The sequence below is a fragment of the Chenopodium quinoa genome, unplaced genomic scaffold (assembly GCF_001683475.1).
Source record: "Chenopodium quinoa cultivar QQ74 unplaced genomic scaffold, ASM168347v1, whole genome shotgun sequence".
In the NCBI taxonomy this organism is placed as follows: domain Eukaryota; kingdom Viridiplantae; phylum Streptophyta; class Magnoliopsida; order Caryophyllales; family Amaranthaceae; genus Chenopodium; species Chenopodium quinoa.
Genome location: NW_018742309.1, coordinates 347,782 through 357,508, shown reverse-complemented (window position 1 = coordinate 357,508; position 9,727 = coordinate 347,782). Strand labels below are relative to the sequence as shown.

General features: G+C 33.8%; 1 long non-coding RNA gene across 1 annotated transcript; it reads left to right on the top strand.

Moving 5' to 3' along the window:
- Positions 1-930: 930 nt before the first annotated feature.
- LOC110687868 lies at positions 931-7,819 on the top strand. The gene is made up of 3 exons (XR_002504477.1): positions 931-1,457; positions 6,612-6,919; positions 7,004-7,819. It is a non-coding gene; the product is annotated as an uncharacterized LOC110687868 (long non-coding RNA).
- Positions 7,820-9,727: the final 1,908 nt, after the last annotated feature.

Below are 9,727 nucleotides of genomic sequence, written 5' to 3'. Positions count from 1 at the left end.
CTCCCAACCTTTACTTTTCCGCACTATTCACTCCTCATACACGTTCTAACTTGATCGTCGGAGGCGTAACTCCCACCACAAGAAGTCTCCGTTGTTTTGCAGGTACAAGCGCAAGGATACCAGTCCCGGAATTGTAACTCCAGCAGGACATCAAAAACCCCGAAACAAGTACTACAGCTGATAGTTCTCTATGAAAATAGATTTGTTTCCAAGATTCTCAATTTGTGCTCATCATAAAAAGACAGCACGAGCTTTGCTATACAACAAGAAACCAAAACAAAAGCCCCCTTCAAGTTCCTACAACTCTTACCCAGTTGCAAACAAGGGATGCTGATACCAAAACCATTATGAATTCCATCAGTTTTTCATTCATTTTAATGTCCCATATTTAGGTGGAGAAGTTATTTCCTATTCCATTTTAAAGGTTGCATCGTATCAGCGGTTCCTTTCTTTCCCAATTTTCTTATTTACGAGATATGCGTTTAAATTCCTGCATCCTAAAGCTTGAGAATGATTTTACTGTATCAAGAAACTTAACTACACTTTATCTAACTAACGTTACTCTAGAGGGGATGGGCATTTAGTGGATGGTCAAGCATTTTCCAAATTAGTGCCAAAAACAGTAGAAATTGTAGAAATCCTTCCCACTGGAGTCTCCAAAAACAGTAGGGAATTTTTCAACTCTCGACTTACTATGGTTCATGCTTTTAGGCATAGTGGCATTCTAAGGAAAAGAAGCTAGAAAAAAAGAGTCGCCAACAAGTTTTAGGAACTTGTAAACCGTTCACGGGTGTGAAGGTTACACCCCATTTAAGATCACAGAGATCTCAAACTCCATAGTGGTCCTCAACCATGGCTCGGAGATCGCTAACTCCATAGTGGTCCGGAACCATGACTGGATGTTCGGGGATGATGGTACAAATCTAACCTATAAGAGATTGAACCCGCCCTAAATAGACCACTACTTAATACTTTTGATATTCATGCGCCCTTTTCGATCAACATGCATCAAGTTAACCTGAAACCTGTTTAATCTACGTCACTTGATTATTAGTCTTGGTCTAGTAGTTGTTGTACAAAAAATTTGGCAACACTTTTCAACGAGTGAGTCAAAGATTGTATGTGACAACAGTTTACTATCCTTAAAAAAAAAAAAAAAAAAAAAAAAAAAAGGAGGGTGTAATATGGGATATGAAAATTTTCATTAGAGCAGTTCTAATTTTTGGTTTCCCACTCTGTTTTCATTATTTCCCACTCTTCTAAATATAATTCACCAAATTAAACTCTAATTTTCATTTCTATCTCCTCACTCACTTCTCACTTCTCACTTCTCAGATTAGTTTGTGTTCTCACTTCAATTCATTAATCCCACCGCAATTAATTGGAGAATTTCGTTGATTGCTAAAAAGGGCTGATTATATAGCGAAATTCATCTATCTTCAAGATTGACAAACAAGGTTAGTAGTAATTTGGTGTAATTGAAGTATTCAATTTGGGGATAAGGGAAAATAGGGTTCTTTTAATATAAACAATTAGGGATTTTGTATGATTCGATATATTTATAAATAATTTGTATGACTTAATTTTTTAGATGGTTTATAAATAATTTGTATGACTTAATTTTTAGATGGTTTATAAATTTCATATAAGTTGTATGATTCGTATGATATAATTTTATAGATTGTTTATAGTTTTCTTATAATTCATATGGTTTAATTTTCGTATGATTCGATTTTCATCTGATTTTCTTCTCCCTTAGATTTTGCCTGTATTCTGCGTGACAAGCATCAAGTCGCTCGTTTATGTCTTGTTTATACAATCTGAAGAATTGCAAAACCCAAATTATGACTTCCTGCGTTCTTTCATGTTTGCGCTTTATGTATTTTTAGTCTAGGAATTGGTTAAATATTACGAATTGTTGGGTTTGCGGTATCAATAAAGCAATTTTTTTTTTACTTGTTTGATCTTGCGGGGTATGGTAATTCCTAAGTTATGCTTTTCTGTTTTGGGGTACGGTATTTAAAGTGGCTTTTTGGTTGGTATTGCAGATTTGATTTTTTTTTTTTTTTTGTCTTTTAGAGAATTTTAACTTATAAATTGCTTCTTTTAATAAAAAAATAAAATTATTTTAATAGTGTATTTGGGTGGAGGATCAGATTTGGATTATAGAGGACAAGAAGGGAATTAAATTAGTAGATTAAGAATATTAGAAGCAACATTTAACATAATTTTTGCTTTCATTGGTTACTTAAACCTCTATTAGTTTAATACTAGCAAGTTTATAGGAGATTATGAGTGAGCGAGAGCGATTTTTAGTAGATTAATGAACGTGATAGGCACATGAAAGATGATAGGTAAGAAAAAGGAATGTTATGTTGGAATGCCATCTGTTTCTTAACATCTGTTTCAAGTTTCATAAAAAAAATAAAAATTATGAATAATGGTTTCTTTCATATTGTAACCATTATTCTTAACAACGATACTCTTGAAATTGAACCGGGAAAAGGCTAGTGGTAGTTTTTCATGTTTAATCTTTGCCAGTATTACTAACTTGCTTCGGATTTCTATCTTCAACTTTAGTAATTATGAGTTTCCAATGTGCATCTAACAAACCTTTATTCCATTGCTTAATGAAGATTATCTCTAAACTTATTTACTTGTGTTAATTTAGGAAACATAAATTAAATTATGGACCAAAATTGGATGAACTACCCTAGAAGTTCGGAATACTGTAAAGTTGCTTTGAATTTTTTTCTTGATGTTATTTTTCCAAAGGACGCCATTGGTGATCAAATATTTTGCCCTTGTAAAAAGTGTTCTAGGCGATTTTGCCATTCTAGAGAAGATGTTTATGATCATTTGATTGTTCATGGGTTTGCAAAGGGATTCAAGGAGTGGCTCTTGCAAAGGGAGGGATCTTCTTCTACAAGTAGTGGTAGAGAAACTATGCATGAAATAAATAATCAAAGTGCACATGATGATATTAATGGCTTATTACATGATACTTTTAGAGGTGTGGGTGAAGATCTAAATAGAGATCATGAGGTTGAAATTGAGCCAAATGAGGAGGCTAGAAAATTTTTGCACATGGTAGAAAAAGGAATAAAAGAGCTTTATCCAAGCTGCAAAACTTTCTCAAAATTGTCTTTCATAATTTGTTTATTTCTATTTAAGTGTCTTAATGGCTTAAGCAATGTAGCCTTTGGTGATCTTTTAGAGCTTTTAAGAAAGGCATTTCCAATGGCGAACTTCCAAAATCATTTAATGAATCTAAGAATATAGTGAAGAATTTGGGTCTTAATATTATAAAATAAAAAACCATGCTTGTCCAAATTAAATGATTGCATTCTCTATAGGAATGAATATGAAACAGCAGATGTTTGTCCTTGGTGTGGTAAATCTAGGTGAAAGTCTAACAATGTTCCTGCTAAAGTTTTAAGGCATTTTCCTTTGACGCCTAAATTGCAAAGACTATTCATGTATTCCAAAACAGCCGAATTAATGGTTTGGCATGATAAAGGCCGAACTAAAAATGATAGAATTAGACATCCAGAAGATGCCTAATCTTGGAAGGACTTTGATTCATCAACGAAATGTACATTTAGCTCTTGTTAGTGAATGAAATGTACGTTTAGCTCTTGTTAGTGATGGATTTAATCCATTTTGAACTATGAGTGTTGGTCACAGCACGTGGCCTGTTGTGCTAATAAATTACAACCTTCCACCTTGGCTTTCTATGAAACCTGAATAATTTATGTTGTCTTTGTTATTTCCTCGCCCTATGTCTCCTGGAAATGATATAGATGTTTATTTACAACCTTTGATTGATGAATTGAAGGATTTTTGGGAATATGGGGTGGAGACTTATAATGCATTTAAAAAGCAATCATTTCAATTGCATGTCTCTTTATTAGGGACGATAAATGATTTTCCAGCTTACGCCATGCTGTGTGGATGGTCAACTAAATGAAACTATGCATGTCCTAATTGTAACCATGATGTGAAACCTAAATACTTGCATCACAGCAAAAAGAATTGTTACATGGATATTCGAAGGCATCTTGATATGGATCATCCTTGGCGGAAAGATACAAATTCATTTAATGGAGATGTAGAGGATAGGTGTGCACCTTCTCCGTTATCAGGTAATGACTTGATGAATGAATTAGAGAACTTTGAAAATGATTATTGGAAGAAAAGTAAAGGTGGAGGTGGTAAAGGTCCATGGAAAAAGAAATCATGCTTTCTTTAACTGTCTTATTAGTCTAATATTAAATATCGTCATAATTTAGATGCCATGCATATCGAGAAAAATGTCTTCGATAATATTGTTGGCACTTTGTTAGACATTCCAAGAATGACTAAAGACCACAATAAGGAACGTGTGGATTTGTTGGATCTTGGCATAAAACCACATCTCCAACCTTATCCACCCCCATGGGGATGGTCTACAGGGTTCATAACTACTCCTCTTACTACAGGACGCTTACCTAGCCAACGCTTAGATCCGGCTCTACCCAACCTTTTCTGGTTCACTCCAACATTCCCCACAAATCTGAAGATGGCAGCCACATTCTATTTCCATCAGCTCCTTATTAAATGAGTAATGCAAAGAAGGATTTGTTTCTCAAAGTTCTTAAGGAAACAAAGTTACCTTATGGGTATCCATCAATTATCGGGAGGTGTGTGCATGTTAAAGAAAGGAATTTTCTGGCTACAAAACTCATGATGCACAAGTCACATTGCATCACTTGCTTCAAGTTGCTGTCAGGAAGACATTGCCAAATAATGTTGCAGTACCTTTAACTAGATTGGGGAACTTTTTTCATGGTATATGTAGTAAAATTGTTGATCTTAAATAATTAGATAGGTTAGCATCTGAAGTTGTTGATATACTTTGTCAATTTGAAATGATATTCCCTCCTGCATTCTTTGATGTTATGATCCATCTATCTGTTCATGTTCATTTAGTAGAGGAAATCAAATTTGGTGGACTTGTGCAATATCGATGGATGTACTTTGTTGAGAGGTATTTAGGTAAGCTGAAGTCCTATGTTAGAAATAGGAGTAATCTCGAAGGAAGTATAGCAGAAGGGTATATGATGGAAGAGTGCTTGACATTTATTTATCGATATTTGCGTGAAGGTGTAAACACTAGACTAGATAGAAGATGTGCTAGGAATTTTTCCTTGAATCAACATGATGATAAATTATCTTTGTTTCCTAAAGTAGGACATCCTATTGGAGGGAAAAGGAAGAGAAAAGGAAAAGGATTTACATTAGATTTCCAATGTCTAAACAAGCTTACAGATATATTGTCTTCAATTGTGACAATGAAACAGTTGAAACATACATCAAGTAAGAGTTTTTTTCTTAATATATTTTCTGTTTTTTTAATTTTAATTTAATAAAAATAATAAAAAAAATTTCTTTTATAATTTAGAGAACATCAGATTTGGGTGAACAACCAAAGTCGAAAGCGTAGATGGGATAGTGCACAAAGTCATAGCGGAGATTTTATTGATAGGTTTTTAGAAAAGGTACAAAGGGAGCAGGTTAATGGGGACTTTTTTGGTTGGCTAAGGGTCCTGATCCTAAGGCCAGGAGGTACACTGGATATTGTATCAATAGTAATAGGTTTTACACTAGAGAACGTGAATCACATTTAAAGACTCAAAATCGTGGAGTGACTTTGACAGCCTTGACTTCAAGTTTTGCAAGTTCAAAGGATCGAAATTCCGTCGACGAAGATGTAACCTACTATGGTGTGATAGAATGAATTTTTGAGTTGGACTTTTTGTCTCAATTCAGCGTTGTGTTATTTAAGTGTGATTGGTTTCTTGGTGGTATTGATGAATTTGGGCTTACATATGACAATTTCAAGAAGAAATGTTCCAAAGATGATCCATTTGTATTGGCTTCTCAAGTTTATCGAGTATAAAATTCCCAAGACTCATTAGAAAAAGATATTCAATACGTCATGAAAAGGGTTCTAAGAGTCCGTTTTGACTTTGAGGAAGCACTGAATGAGGAAACTCTAAGGATGTTATACTCCTTATTGCGATGCTAATCATATTCATGTAGGAGCTGGTGGTGAAGTGCGTGATGTGAACATAGCTGATATATCAAACTCTAAGGATGTTAATGACCTTGAAGATGACGTTGACTATGATAATACAGATTGGGATTGGATAGATGCGACTGAAGATATTCCAGCTCATGAGCCATAGGATCGATTATTAATGAATCTTGAGCAATTGTATATATTTTTTACAAAAAATGCGATTTTATTATATTATACTCTGTTTTTTGTATTAGAATTGCTGATTGAACCATTTGATTTGGCTTTTTTAGTAGTAATTATTTATCATCTTTGGACTTCCCCAAAATTATCTTCTTTTTTAGTGAATATATTAGCTTTTTCTAATTTTTTTTCCCAAAACCTGAATATATTAGCTTTGGTCAGGTATCAAATATAGTACTAATAAAATTTTTAGTATTTAGCATGTGTTATGTTTGAAAAAAATATGTCATAGTCTTTTGTAGTAAGTGGTATTTGATAGGTCTAAAGTTTTTTTTTCCCACTAACTGTTTATAATATTTGTTTGCAGAATAATGAAAAATGGAAGTAATTAAGAAGCCTAAAATTGCCTTGAAGTCCATTTTAACACCTTATGAGAAAGTAAGGTCCATGACTATAGAAAAAATTGCCCAGAGGTTTAGAGAATTAGGGCTCGACAAGATTGCTCAACAATTGTTGGAAAAAAATAAGAACCTTGCAAAAGGAAAGGAAAATGTGAATTCTAATGTAGATGATCCAGACTATGTACCTGGTGAAGAAAATTGTGACCTTGAGGATTTTGAGATGTCTTGAGATAGAGAGGTTTTAACTTAAGCAACGTCCTTCATATCTAAGAAGGTTTCTTTTTCCTTTTTTTAATCATTTTTTTCTTCTTGGGATCATGTTTATTTTATATTGATTACCTTGATGTTCCTATGCTAGAAGGCAAGAACTAAAGATCAACTACTTAGGAAGAATAAGAAGCAGCCATTGTGCCCATCTATGGCAATGGACGATTTTCTTGTTGCTTAAAATCAAATGGATCCAGCTGAAGTACGACAAATAGAGCAAGATGTACAGCAATTAGAGCAAGATCGACAAAGATCTAAGCGACCGCTTTCGACCATTGTTCCACTAGAAAGCCGAGGAGAATCTATTTCCGCACAAGGTTTGTCTTGAATACTCCACCCCTTAAAAATCATGAAAAATCATATGGTCTTGTAACCTTTTTAGTTATTCAATCCAAGATTAGACAACTTTCTATAATATGCTTCTTCTCTTATTATATAAGTAATTAGCAATGAACAAACTGCAAGCTAAGTACCATTATAAAATCAAACGTAATTATGTACTGGTTGAAGCAAGTTTTGAAGAGATGATTATTAGATGATTTCGTTTTATGATTTTATATTTTTGTGTGTGAAAAAGTTCAGGAAAGATTGGAAAGGTGGTCTCAAGTCTTGATGAAAAGACTGTTATCCATGATTTGACTTCCGTAACTTCAATTGTTCATAGATAAGCAGTAGTTGGTGGACTTGATTTCCTTTTATAGATAATGGTTCTATGTATCTGACAGTTAAATGTTGTAAAACCTAATCATCAACTTAGATGCCTATATGCTCTTTATGAATAGTATGTAGTATCCTAAATTCATAATGGATTCACTTCTTTGATTTGTAAATTGTAAGAACTTCCTTAGAGTTTCATTGTACATAGAGTACTCTATTGCATAGCATATTAGCATGTTATTGCTCTCAACATATACTGTCTGATCTTATTTCACATCGAAGGTTCATCTACATCCTAGCACCTTTCTTGTAATTTGTAAATCGTTTGAGTGTTTTATTATGAAAGATTTTAAATCCTCCTTTGAAGTCTTATAACTTGGTTTGTTTATGTGAGTCTGTGACATGTTTTCATGTTTGTTGGCATCTCTCTAATTGTTTAAAGTTGAAGCTAGTAATAAGTTGTTTCTCGTAAAATCTTTTTCCATTTTGTATTTCTTTGACCAATTGCTTGGGATTTTTTTTTCAAGCTTATAGAATCAAAGGCATGTGCTTTTAAAATTCGTTAAAACTTTTCACACTCAGGGATCCGTTGAAGCCCCCCATTTCATAGTAGCACATGATAATAATTGGATGGTTCTATGCATATATACTTAGGGTCTTAGGGAGGTGTGTGCTATATGCTATGAAGACTTGAGCTATGATCCTGCCACTTGATTACTCTCCTTAAAGATTTTCTAGCTTGGTTGTTGTTGCCGAGAGAGTGGGCATTGAAAAATAGGTTACGAAGAATCAAACAGGCACGTATGTTTCATAGGTTTACAGCAGACTCAAAGCTTGTGTTCTTGTTAGATTCTAGCTAACTTGTTTTACTAGGGGTCAAGCATTTTCCAAGTAACTGTAGAACACCTAGATTTGCATTTGTGGACTAAATTACCAAATTATCTTTATTAGATATGGCTTGGAGCTTGGGAATCAAATGCTATTGAAAATTTGTTTGCCACACTGTGTAGCTAGTTACACTATTTTGGTTTTGTAGATAGACATGTATTGCGTGATCTGTGTCTGTTCTGAAACTGGGTGCGATCTTTTTGCTTCTATATGTAATTCCCTAATTAGTGTAAAAGAATTTAATTTGGATGTGACAAGCGCTAAATCGGTCGCACAATCTAGGCTAGGTTAAACACATTTATAACAAACACCTCACTCAAACAAGTATAATGGCAAGCAAGGGTTCGGTCCACGGAGAACGGGAATCAATTGCTAAATAATCTTAACGCTCAAGCTAAATCGAAATCAAGGTATAAGTGGTGATTAACTAACAACCTACAACTAAGGATTGAATTCAAGGAACTAAAACACTAGGGGAATGGGATTCACTCAACCAATAGCAATTAGGCAAATAGGGAGGAGCAAGGATAAAGGAATAGCAAAGACCACATGCAAGACCAACTTCAAACGATATGAAAACAACTCAAATCACTAAGCTTAGATCCCTCATTAACTTAGCAACAAAAGATACATAATCATATTGTAATAAGTAATGAAACATTCAACTCACACTTCCATGTCGAACCAAACATTTCATGCCATCAAATCAATAATCTAGGTTAATTACTCCTATCATGAAGAACTAACAAGCAATCTCATATAATCCATTTTAATCACAATCCATCATCAAAATCACTCCCAAACTCACATAATCACCATTAGGTTGGGTTTCACCCAACCCCTAGCCAAGGAACTACTCACACATCATATTGAAAAGCACAAAATCAAATTTAGGGTTCTATCTTGCTCAACAAACTTGGATTAGTAACTTGCTAAAAATAGAACTAACATTCAACAACAATCATCAAAGAACTAAAAGGGATTCAAATAACAAGGTAGAACATGATAAATAAGAAACCAAGTAAAGAGGAAGGAGAAAAGTTACTAAAATGAAGCTTCAAAAATGTTGAATAAATGCTGAAAATATGAGAATAACCCTTGAAGTTTGCTTCTACAATGATTAGGTTTTTGAGCTTCCAAACTAGATCATCAACTAATTTAATGAACTAAGGTGCTAACTAAGAGAAAGTTTTTGCTGAAAACTATTCTACTGTTTTTTTTTTTCTTCTCTCTCAAAAACGATCTAAAAAGGACCTTAAATAGTCCGTAC